Source organism: Halichoerus grypus, chromosome 8, assembly GCF_964656455.1.
Source record: "Halichoerus grypus chromosome 8, mHalGry1.hap1.1, whole genome shotgun sequence".
NCBI classification, from domain to species: domain Eukaryota; kingdom Metazoa; phylum Chordata; class Mammalia; order Carnivora; family Phocidae; genus Halichoerus; species Halichoerus grypus.
In genome coordinates, this window is record NC_135719.1 from 121,798,110 (window position 1) to 121,811,050 (window position 12,941).

At 39.9% G+C, this 12,941-nt stretch overlaps 1 long non-coding RNA gene across 1 annotated transcript in view; it reads left to right on the top strand.

Annotated features, from left to right (window-relative positions):
- The window catches only part of LOC118545172 (uncharacterized), a 36,406-nt gene that overhangs the window by 2,298 nt on the left and 21,167 nt on the right, over positions 1 to 12,941 (top strand). Inside the window, exons 3-4 of the long non-coding RNA XR_013440765.1 lie at positions 2,584 to 2,634; positions 6,834 to 6,995. This is a non-coding gene — a long non-coding RNA (uncharacterized LOC118545172). The remainder of the gene's footprint in view (positions 1 to 2,583; positions 2,635 to 6,833; positions 6,996 to 12,941) is intronic.

The following is a 12,941-nucleotide window of genomic DNA, read 5'->3' on the forward strand; positions in this document are numbered from 1 at the left end:
GCAACATCCCTATCTTCCAGTTTTTTCCTGGCTCCTCAGGAGTCTCTTAGAAGCTTAAAGGGGAGGGAAGAAGCTCTGCGCTGCAGTATTGTTCTACACACATATCTCTACAACAATGTTGGGGCTGTTCCATCCGGGTGAAGGGACAGCCTTTGGAGAGAGAGGGGGTAGGATGACATGATTTGGTTCATCTCTTGGGACTGGGCATGGTAACTGCCTTACTCCTGATACTGTGCCCCACAAGTTCCTGGGCATGATTGTGAAATGGAATTGGATTTAGGAGAAGTGACAAGAAAACTCCTTAAAATCTCTCTCAATCTTAGAACAATGTAGACCAACTACTTCATTTATGCTAATGTTCTGGAAATCCACAGAATAAAAAGATAAACACATGATAATATTTTGTATGGTATCTTACCAGAAAAGCGTTCTAGCAAGTATTAAATGTGTGAGGTTTTTTTTTCTCTCTCTCTCTTATTTAGTGGGGGAAAAGCCAGCTACTTCATAATATAGATCAGGACAGAAAATTATCTCAGAATTCCTTAGGGGGTATTGAAAAGTTACCCTGGAACCTCTGAGAGTGGCCCTGATGGTCTAGGGAGAGATATGGTACCAAATATTTTGTAGTTAAAGGGTTGTAAGAAAATCTACACCACCCTTCATGGCAAAGACCAAAACTTGACCTGGGTTAGTACCTCTGAAGGCAGCAGTTCAAAAAAATCTGATTACTAAGAATTCAATCCTAGAATCCCAAACATAGAGCACAGATAAGCTTAACACAGAAGAAATAGAATCCTTGGGATGCCTGGGTGGCTCAGTTTTTTAAGGGACTGCCTTTGGCTCAGGTCATTCCCAGACTCCTGGGGTAGAGTCCCTGCTTTGGGCTCCTTGCTCAGTGGGGAGCCTGCTTCTCCCTCTGCCTAACACTCCCCCCTGTGTGTTCTCTTTCTCTCTGACAAATAAAATCTTTTAAAAAAAGAAAGAAAAGAAAAGAAAAGAAAGAAACAGAATCCTTCCAAGAACCTCTCCTTGGATTTGTATTCTCATTTCGGGACAGTGGCCATGTATCCATGAGATTGTGTAGCACTAAACCTCATAACACTCTATGAGGCATCAAAAAGCAATAGCAAAGGTAGACTAAATTGATCATATTCCAGTATGGCATTCAAAGACAGCTAACAGTCCACACACCCTTCGGGTTGAGTATGCCCCTGAGACGTCTGGCTAATTCTGGAGTGAAGCAAAGGAAATATCCCAAGGAAGATCCTTGACTGATGACTGATATGACAAGGAGGGCCCCAACAGTGATGCTGAAAGTCAACTTGCTAAATCTCAAGTGACAATCCCAGCAAATTTTGGGAGGGGGTGGTTGTGGCAATAGCTTGGAAATCTGCTGGTAGATCTTGCTTTATTCTTAGGATCCTTCAAATAGAGGATTAGATGGCTTCCTAAACAATGTTACAGGGAAGAGGAAAATAGTAATTCCTAGATCTTATTAGTAATGAAATTGTTCATAGTGTTCTCATATTGTCTTTTTAATCTGGGCTATTCCAGCACATATGTCCCCATTTCTAGCCAGTTATTTTTTTCTTTTTTCATGATTAATGTCACAAAGGTTTATCTAATTTATATTTTTTTAAAGAAAAACTTTTAGTTTTATTGAGTCGCTCTATGGTGTCTTTTTGTATTTCACTTATTTCTGCTTATATTTTTATTCTTTCCTTTTATTTTCTTTGGTTTTATTCTGTCAATCTTTTCCTAATTTATTGAGATAAACATTTAGCTCATTAATTTTCAGCCTCTATCCATTTCTTAAATAAGCATGCAAGGCTATAAATTTTCCTTGGAGAAACATTTTCATTGTATACCTCAAGCTTTGATGTATAGTGTTTCATTATCATTTGCTCTAAGCTTTCATTAAGTCCTAATTCAGTTTCTTCTTTGACATATCAGTTTACTTATAAGTGTGTTTTTAACTTCCAAATATTTAGAATTTTTAACCTATCTTCTTGTTATTAACTTCTAACTTAATTGCATTGTTCTCAGAGAACGTGTTCTACGTAACACCTATTCTTTAATATTTGTTTAGATTTGCTTTATGCCTTATATGAATCATGTGTGCTTAAGAAGGATATGTATCTGGGACACCTGGGTGGTTCAGTCCGTTAAGCGTCTGCCTTCGTCTTAGGTCATGATCCCAGGTTCCTGGGATGGTGTCCCGCATCAGGCTCCCTGCTTAGTGGGGAGCCTACTTCTCCCTCTGCCTGCCGTTCCCCCTGCATGTGCTCTCTCTCTCGCTCTCTCTGACAAATAAATAAATAAAGTCCAAAAAAAAAAAAAGAAGGCTATGTATCCTTTAAGTGTTGGACACAGAATCTGAACGCATGAGATACCCCAGCTTCTCAAAATTGTCTTTCCTGGTCTCCATGGCACTACCTGCTTCTAGTATCTTGCTGCTTCTCAGACCATTCCTTTTCTATCTCCTACATTGGCTTCTCTTCCTCTGTTCTACCCACAAATTCTCTAATCCTTAGTTCCATGCCTCATCTTTTCTATCTTTTTGTTTTTTACTCTCCTCTCTAGACGATCCAATTCATACTGTGTCTTCAGATTCTATCTGTGTCATCATGGATGGTAAGTAGCCTAATCCAGACCTAATCTGGACCTCTCTCCTGAGTTCCAGAAACATATTTGCAACCACCAACTGGACAGCTCCAACTGGCTGTTTTATGTCCCGGATTGCAAGATTTTCACTCTTGCCTGTATTCTTGCTCTTAGCTAGGAAGACTTGCCACCCCTCTTCCTTACTGCCTGCATCCAGTGTAGCCTCAAGTCCTGTCCATTCTCCTCAGGCTCCTGTCCTGTATGAGGCTCCTCCTTGGCATTGCCACTGCTGCTTTTCTAATCCCAACACCCAATCTGTCTTGTCTGAACATTGTTGCTAGGGGAACTTTACTTTTAAAAGTGCTTTCTTGTTCTAAAATCTCTACTGACTCCCTCTTTTCTGCCCACAGGACATAAGTGCACCCCAGCTTGCTTTTCAGCTTTATCTCTCAACTCCAAACCACCACCCCCTACACTGAACCCCTACAACACTGAGCTTCTCATAGATTCTGGAACTGCACAGGATGTTTATGTCTTTGAGTCCTTGGAAGTGGTTCCACCTAGAAGTTTTGAATGCTATTTTCTCTCTTCCCTCACACCCTAAGCTCAATATTCAGGAGAGCAAATGTGTATGCATACACATGCGCACACACACACATCTGGAAAGACCTACTCATATGTAAGCAAGATTAGAATGAAGGGGAAAGTATTTTTAAGTTTATTGCTCTGCAGATTTTGACAATTAGGGACTAATGTGATTTTAGTTGGAGGAGAGCAGGTGAGTAGGGAGAAGGCAGGGAATGGTTAATAATACCTATATTGGCAAATAGTCCCCTTCTCTTCATTTTCTCTCTGCTGCCTTGTTAGGAAATTTTCTTAAGTCCCCATGAAATGGTAACACATTCATTTCCACTTCTCCTCAAACACCTAATTGTCCAGGCATTTAGGTGATTGGATGACGTTATCTCCCAATCCACTTTCATGTTACTTTCTCTTGGAATTGGTTGCCTGGTAACTCTGATACCAGGCTTGCCTTCCCAATAATTATGCTCTTTGTATTCTCCAATAATTATCTCCTGCTGAGTTTTCCTGCAGTTTACATTTTATTTCTAGATCTAAAATGCGTGGACATAAAAAAGTAATTTTATTTTCTTAGGACCACGTATGGCATATATTTATGTAATAACCCTTACCAAACACTCATTGGTAGGAAGGAAATTTCTGGGCTCACTTTCCATTTCCTGCCAGATAAAGTGACCCTTTCCTTCACAGATCTCTGTCCTTGTGAGTATGGATTTATGTAACCCAACATATAATGTGAGATAATTCTTTACTTTCCTGGGTGCTCAAGTGTAAGATTCAATGTCATTTCACAGACCCAGATTAAAAGATTTTAAAAATTGACTTTAAAAACAGAAAAAATGTTTGAAATGACAGACTTTGTAATACAGTGCCTTTTCTTGTGTCACCAGTTCATGACATGAGTTATTCCTAAATTACATGCACTTGAAGAGTATCAGTGCATATACCATTTGGACATACAGTATACCCATGTAAAATGTAAAACCATATTGTACATGTGCTAACATTCAGGGCTTTGTATTTTATTTTATTTTGTTATTTTTTAATGATTAATATAAGATTTATTTAGACAGTGATACATATAGTCATCATTACCAGGCTTAATATGAGGTGTTAGATATTTGATCCAATTTTCTTTCCTGAATAAGTTTTTCTTTCCTATCTCTGTCAGTTTTGAAAACAAAATACTAGAAGAAGAGGGGCAAAATTCCAAACTGAACTCCTAAGAATGAGGTCTTGGGAGTGGGTCTGAAATTGGGGTAGATATTTGCTGATTTTGTGTGGGTCTAACGAATCAAGGCAGGATCTTCAATGAGCCCGTGGTGGCTGAGGTCGTTGTGCCAGAGCAGCTACTCCTGTTTAAGTTGGGATCTTATGCCAGCCATGGCCTTGCGCCTTCCATAGTTTCCCGAGATTCGTCATATTCAGCTAGGTGGAGGATATGGGGCAGGTGGCCAGGTGCAACGGTTTGTCAGGACTTTGCATTTTAATATGCCATACACTAACCTGAGAATATCTGTCTGATTCGTGGACAGATCACTCAAAGAAAAAATTTGTCTTTTCAGTATTCATTCATCTATTCATTTTTATTTATTCCTTCACTTGTCAGTTGTGGATGGGCACAGAATGGCCCTGTGAACCAATATTGTAATACAAAGTGAAAAGTGAAGTGATACAAGTTATTATAGGTTTGTAGAAGAAAAGTCAACTGCAAAGCTCTTGTGGAGCTGTGAAATAATGGGGGAGGGTTTCTATTCTTAACATGTTTAAATTTGTGATTTTAGATGAATAAGACATAGTTGTACACATGTATACACTCAAAGATGAAACAAGTCACTCACAATTAATTTTTACTGCAAATTCTATTCCCCCTCTTGCCAGAAAACTGTATTTACATATAAGAATTGGTCAGATCTCAAAAGCTAGATTAGAAATCACAATGAGATCCATGGCATTTTGATATAAAGTGGAAATAAGTTTGACATTGATGTGTAGCTAAAATTGAAATAAGTCAAATTTGAAATTAGAATGAATAAGTCCAAAATGGTATTAAAAATCACACTTGTGTGTATAAATTCAATAAAAATACCTTTCTTTATACAAGTATAGGGAACATAGGTAGAAAGATCTTATGAAGGTAGGGTCTTTAAATTATTTGATTATGTTAATGTTGCTTATTATCAATGTAAAGTATTAAAAATACCTGAATGGACTCTAAGAATCCCCAGAATACAAAAACTTGATCCTGGCTTAATAGTTCTTGATAGAATTAAATTTGCAATATCACCATCACATGACAGTTCCATACAATTTGTTCAACCATACTCCATAAGATACAGCTATGGTAAATGTTAAGGAATAAATAAACTAGAATTGGTAATGACTATTACCTTGGTCATTCAATTCACCCAAACTAATATAATTCTAGGCATAAAAGCTAGTTAAGCTGAAACATAACGAAGTTAAAATACAATTGAATTGGAGAAAATGTCAGCAAAAATAGAAATAATAGTTAACATTTACATATGAAGTACTTATAATATGTCAGGCACAATGCTAAGCACTTTCAAAAGGTTGCTGCAATTGGGCCTCCCAACAACCTCATGCACAGTAACTATTAAATCTCCAACTCACAGAACCAGAGGGTAGAATGGTGGCCTCCAGGAGCTGCGGGAAATGGGGAGATGTTGGTCAAAGGGTATAAACTTTCAGTTGTAAGATGAATAAGTTCTGGGGATCTAATGCATAGCATGATGGTTTATAGTTAATAATATTGTATTGTATACTTGGAATTTGCTGAGAGAGTAGATCTTAAATGTTTTCACTACACACACACACACACACACACACACAAAGGTAACTGAGGCAATAGGTGTGTTAACTTGATTGTGTAAACATTTCACAATGTATATATGTATTAAATCATTACATTTTACAATATAAATATATATTGTTTTATTTGTCAATCATACTTCAGTAAAACTGGGAGGAAAGGTTGCCAACTTACTTATGAGAGAACAGAAGCTTTGGGAAAGCAAACAAGTCACTCTAACTCACAGTGATGAGTGGCAGAGCCCAAGCTCCAGGTGCTTTTACTCTCTCCCATTTTGCTCTTCTGCCTTTAATGTACTGAACATAACAACTAAAATTTGAACTATTATCAAAAGATGAGTATGATGGCTCCTAAAAGAGGAATGAGAATGGACACTTTGCTCTAGCCAGGGGAATCACTGGTGCAAAGACACAGAAGCGGAAGGGATTTTGTTCAAAGAGAGCAGGGCTATTATGCCTTGAGCATGCTATGTGATGATGCTGGAAAATGAGACTGAAAGAGACACTTGGGCCCCCTTTGCTCCAGATCTTATTTGCTTAGGAGTTGTTTTTTTTTGTTTTGTTTTTTGTTTGTTTGTTTGTTTGCTTAGGAGTTTTGATTTGAACCTGAAGGCATTGGCTGGTCAATGGAGGCTTGTATTTGATAATGGGAACTCAGATGTCAATGTGGAGGGTGAATTGGATGTATACTAAGCAATAGTTCCTGACAATTCAGACAAGAGGTGATGCTGGACTAATTTAAGGCAGGAACTATGAAAGTAATAAAGATATGGGCCTTGAAGGGGTAAGAGAAATTTGCTCTTCTCCTCCCCCAGGTCTAGTCGACTTCAATCAACTATTGGATATGTGCAAAAATGGGAATGGTCAGCAAAGGAATGCTGTCCTGAGTTTTTCACACATCAGTAATGTTTCCCACTGTGGGTTCTTCTTTACCAATCCAGATGGGGAATCATCATTTGTGGACTTCAGAGGAAAAGGTAATTATAAAATTCATTAGGCTTCCTGAATAAAGAAGTGTAATGTCTTCCAAGAATAATTAAACTACCACGGGCAAAGAGCCTTATCTGTGTAATTTAAAGCAATGTAGCGGGTCATTGTTTAGTGTCTCAAATCTAGTCTACATGTAGCTAATTCATAATCATGCTCCATCTGGCCAAAATTAGTCACATTATTCTATAGGCCAAGCAAAAATACTGGTTTTGTTTTAGAGGTTTCAATATTCTATCTAATGTTGTCTAATGTGCATCTGAATTATCCATTCTCCTTTTCTCAATATATTTGAATCTTGCTAGAATGAAAAGAAAAAAAAAATAGAATCTATAGCATGTAGAATAAATAGCTCTTGTTTCAAGAGCCCAGAGCCCCTTAGTAGAAGGAGGTTGGGATGGAATGTTCTGTATTCCATCCCAATGCAAATTCCAATACTTATTTAGAAGACAGGGAGGGAACCCAAACAGATGTGGGCCAAGCGGCCAGGTGTTGAGGTGGTCAATTAGGATAACAGGCCAAAATGGAAATAACTAGCAAACCTTTTTATTTACTGCAACAGTGCGGGCAAGAGGGAAAAGAGAAAGGCACTAGCTCACTAGCGTTCCATTTCCCCCCATGGAATGGCACTAGGCAGGTATCAAATGGGAGCACAGATGGGGAGATCATCTCACTGCCAAGGAACCCTAAACAAAAAGCTTCTGCTTTTTTATGGACTTGTGGGGCCACAGGAAGGAAGAGGGGAAAGGGCTTGGTGTGAAAAGGTACTGAGTCCAAGTAGAGAAAACTGCCTTGGCCAAGATCTTGATGGAGGTGCTTGAAAAGTGTCTCAACAAAACCCTCCCCCGCCCCCAGAAAGAGGCCTCCAAATAGAGGTGCCTAGGCTGGGAATGCAGATATGCATATGAGTATGTCTGGCTCAAAAGGGGCCTGAGTCCTTGACTGCAACTCCCTCCAGATGGACTGGCTGTGCACCAAGTCTGGTGTGGGGAGGGCAGCTTCCCCCAGGAGGCCTGCCAGGCAAAGCCTTGTAATTGCCTGTGGTCAGACCTGACAGATCACACATAGGATTTTTGTCCTGGAGCCACAGTCCTCAAGGTGAAATCCAGGAGATGGCAGATCTGGTAGTAAATTGAAAGGGGCTCAGCTGTCCAGCACACCAATCTGCCAAAAACCATAAATTGTGAATAGAGGGCATAAAGGAAATTTTTTGGCCTAACGTCATACAACTACTAAAAGTAGTTGGCAGTCTTGATTTTACATATCTGGGAATCCTGAGACCAAAGATGAGACTTAGGGCTTAAAGGAAAAACTGGCATTTTCCTTCTTGGTTCCCAACTCCACTGGTTTCACACTCATCTATAAATCCAACTTTGAGAAGAGAAGGGAAGGGAAAAGGAGTGGTGCTCTGAAAATGTTTGCCCTTCCTCAGTCCTGAGCACTCACGGCGTCGGCCTTCATCCCAGGAGTAGACATCAGCACATATTGTGTAATTTCAGCGCACTGGCAAGAGTCTCCCCATCTGGCCTGGATGCAACTTATATCTCAGATGTCTCTTAAATTTGTTCCTGAATTTCCATTCTCGCTGCCTCTCACTTAGTCTATTATAATAGACTTCTGATTATTGTCTCTGCTTTTGGTTTATTTTTCCCACTGGAATATCTAGGAAGCAATAAGGGACATAGAATTGAAGCCTCTTTGGAAGTTACTTATGTAGAGGTGATAATCGAAGTCCATGGGAATGAAAAAGCTCTCCTAGACAATAATGTAGGATTAAGAAACAACCACCAAACTCTTCCACTAATGAATTAAGGAAAAAGCACACGCCCATTTTTTTATTTACTCAGTAAATAATTATTAAGAATATTTATTATTACGCTGTTGCTACATGCTGGGGATTAAGAAATTCTTCCCAGGAAATAATGAAGGCAATGGGGTGGAGATTTCAGCAAAGGCTGACAGGCAAGATGAACAGGTTTTTCCAAATGGGGCAGAAAAGGGAGAAAGTAGGGGAGAAGGTAGGAGAAAGGAAGGGAAATGGAAAAATGTAGACATGAAGAAGCATCCTGACATATTCAAAGCTTTACAAACATTTCCCTATGTCTGGATATTGGGGCTTAAGTGGATAATGAGTAAGATGAATGAGTATAAGATACAGCAAGAAGCAAATTGCAGTTTAGTAACTGGAGGGTTTATATTCCACTGGAGAAATTTATTTTTTTATTTTTATTTATTTTTTTCAAGATTTTATTTATTTATTTGAGAGAGAGAGCGCGCACGAGCAGGGAAAGGGGCAGAGGGAGAGGGAGAAACAGACTCCTTGCTGAGCAGGGAGCCCCACACTCCGCCAGCTGATCCCAGGACCCCGAGATCATGACCTGAGCCAAAGTCAGATGCTTAACTGACTGAGCCACCCAGACACCCTGAGAATTTTTTTTAAAGATTTATTTATTTGAGACTCATGTGCGCATGAGTCAGGGAAGGGGCAGAGGGAGAGAGAGAGAAGCAGACTCCCAGCTGAGTGCAGAGGCCCCTGCAATGCAGGACTCAATCTCACAACCCTGACTGAGGCCATGACCAGAACAGAAGTCAAGAGTCGGATGCTTAACTGACTGAGCCACCCAGGTGCCCCTGAAGAATTTTTTACTTAGAGTAATGAAAAAGTCAGATTTTGTCTTAGAAAGCCCATTCTGGCAGTTCTATGAAAGACAGATTGTAGAGTATAGTGACTGGAGACACTTCTGCCTATAGTCTAAGTGAAAAAGAACATAGGCCTGAATAGGGAAAATAGCAGTGGAATTAAGAGGATGGACATTGGGGAGGGTATGTGTTGTGGTGAGCGCTGTGAATTGTGTAAGACTGATGAATCACAGACCTGTACCCCTGAAACAAATATTACATTATATGTTAATAATAAAAATTAATAAATAAATAAAATTTAAAAAAATTAAAAAGAGGAAGGAATGGATGTGATGGGCATCCAGTAGAATTTAAAGGACTTAGTGACTGGTTTTGGGAGTGAGAAAGTCCAAGGTGACTCCCAGTTATTTGACTTGAGTGAATGGGTGGATGCCATTCATATCTCTTTTGGGCCATTAAAATAGCCTCCTAATTGATCTTCGGTCTTTACCCTTTCCAGTTTATCCTTCACATTCCCATCAGAGTGATATTTCTAAAATACACTTTATATATATGTTATCACTTGAAACTTCTAGTTGCTACCTACAAGTCTGCAAAAGAAAATCTGTGCTGCTTACTTTGGGTTTCTTGGCAGAGAACAGTACAGCCTCACTGAAAACACCTATTTTTTATAGCATACCTCATAAGGACATAATACTATACGATTATTCCAAGAGTACCTTGGAAAGCTGTTCCCAAACCCACACATATTTTGATTACTTTCTGGAAAGACAACGGCAGACGGTCGAAATCCTGAACCCCCGTATTCTTGATAAGTTGTCTTCTACTGTTACTGTAAGGTCTCAGACACACCAAGAAAATAATTGCTTTTTCCTACCAGCTATGGATTTGGCCCGAAACCAACATAAACACCACCTAGAACAGGCAGCTCTCAAAACTCTAGATGAAACACAGATGAAGGGGCTTCTTTGGCTCCTTACCCCTAGACCTATTCTCTAGTCATTGCTTTCAAATATTTGTCATCTTAGAAACAAACAAACAAAAAAAAACTAAAAGTGACCCAAGGGAACAGAAGCTTCTCCCTGCCCCTAAATTTCTAAAATATGAGCCAGAGATTTTACACTGGCAGCTGCTAGGCCAAATTCTACTTGCAAACATCTTTTGCTAGCCAACACAGTGATGTCCCGCAAAATGGTTTAAAAAAATAATAACGAAATCCTTATCCCTTCCCTACTGTCAAAACGTGAAAAATGAATTTGCAGTAGGGGTGGGGGTGCTCAGTACATTTTGGCATTCCCCAAATCAACCGGAGCTAGAACAGTATTCCTCTTTAGATGGAGTATTTGGCTTCCAATTCATCACATCTGGTCCAGTTCCCTCATGTGGGTTAGGCTTCTCAATCATTAATGTGCATGCAAATCACCTGGTAAATGTTGTTAAAATTCAGATTTTGATTCAGGGGTTTGGGGTGAGGCCCAAGATTTGTTCTCAGGTAATGCTAACACTGCTGGTCCAGGAGCCCTACTTTGGGGACAAGGAATTAGGTAAGTAGCATGGTACTCACATGCTCTCCTTTGGAGCCAACAGTCTGGTTTTGGATTGTAGTTCAACCACTTACTAGTTGAGCCACCCTGAGAGAAGTTCCTGCATTAAGTAGGCCTCAACTTCCTCATTTACAAAATGATGATAATAATAATCCTTAACTCAAAGGAGTTTAGAAAAGATTGAGTCATTGTACATGACAGGTCTCAAAAGAGTGCATGGCACACAATAAGAAATCAATCAATGTTAATTATTATGATTCATTTTTGAAGTTATCATGGGTCACTCACTTCCTTAAAATTATGGAATGGTTTTCCAATGACCTCAGCATGAATTCCAGACTCCTTGACACGGATTACAATGCCCTTCATGACCTGGCCCCTATTTTCCCTTCCATCCTCATCTCTCTACCTTTTGTCCCTAGCAAGGCACTTTAATCTTTCTCATCTTGATCCCTCTGTCCTAGGAGTTCTCTTTACCTAGAATACCCTTCTGTTTCTTTATCCAGCCAACTCCTAAAAGCCCTTCAACATTTAGTTGAAGCAACTCAAGTTAATTAAGTTGGAATTCTTCCCAGACCCTTCCCATCACCACTGTGAGTTATAATGGTAGCTCTCTTACAGGTCCCCATAGCATCGAGGGCCCAACACTTTCCACATTACATTGTAATAGTCAGATTGTCTGTCTCTCTTCTTTGGGGAAATTCCTGTGGTTGTAAGCTTTCAATAAATGTCCATTGTGGAATTAATAAATGAATAAATGACCAAATATATTCCTGGTGCTCTTGTAGATCTCTGTTGGCCCAAATGCTTTTATGAGGCCTCTTCGTTTATGGATCACAGATCTCTGAACTTTAAGGATCCAGACAGGCTACAGCCCCGTTTTCCCCCTTCCCAGGGATGCACACAGACTCACCACTGCCATGACCCCCACCAAGGAACTGGTAACATAACAGCCCCGTAGGTAATACTCAGACATTGCAGTAGTTCTTGCATTTTCAGATTCAAGAATACAGCCAATGGAGGTATGGATGTGGGGCTCAATCATCAGCTAAGCTACTAACCCAGAACAGTGATTTTTAAACCTACATTCAGCAGACTCAATTTAAAATGCTAGATGCTTTGCATAAACCATATTCACTTCACCTTCTTAACTCATCTTCTGGCCTCTGAGACCTCTTACAATCTAGCTCCAGTCTGCTTCTCCAACTAAGTCTCACTGTCCTCACTGTGCTCCAGCCACACCAGCCTGCTTTTGGCTCCTGAGATACACAGCTGCCGTCTGCAGGGTCTTCACAGCAGCTGGTTCCTTGACCTGAGATGCACACCCATCCCCCCACCCCCACCACTCCCATACACATAGACTCCATACTGTCTCTGCCTCCTTTTCACCTCCAGAACACAAGCTCCTTGAGGCCCAGACTTTGTTTTTTGTTTTTATTTTTGTTTTTTTCCCCCCACTGCTCTATTTCTAACACTAACAGTAGTGCCAGAGGAAGAGCTCAATAGATATTTGTTGAATGTTGAGTGAGTTAACACTTCCTATCAGGTCACTACTTAACTGTGACCCCCATGCTCACCCATCTAAGGGCAGCCTCCCTCTCCCTTTAATTCTAGATGAGCTGCCTGCTGGGTTTGTTTGTTTTTATGACATCTATCACTGATTATAAATATTTTCATTTGCTCACCTTTTTCTTCCCCCTGTGTTATCTCCAACAGGCTCTAAGAGGGAAGAAAGGATATTAATTTTGTTCA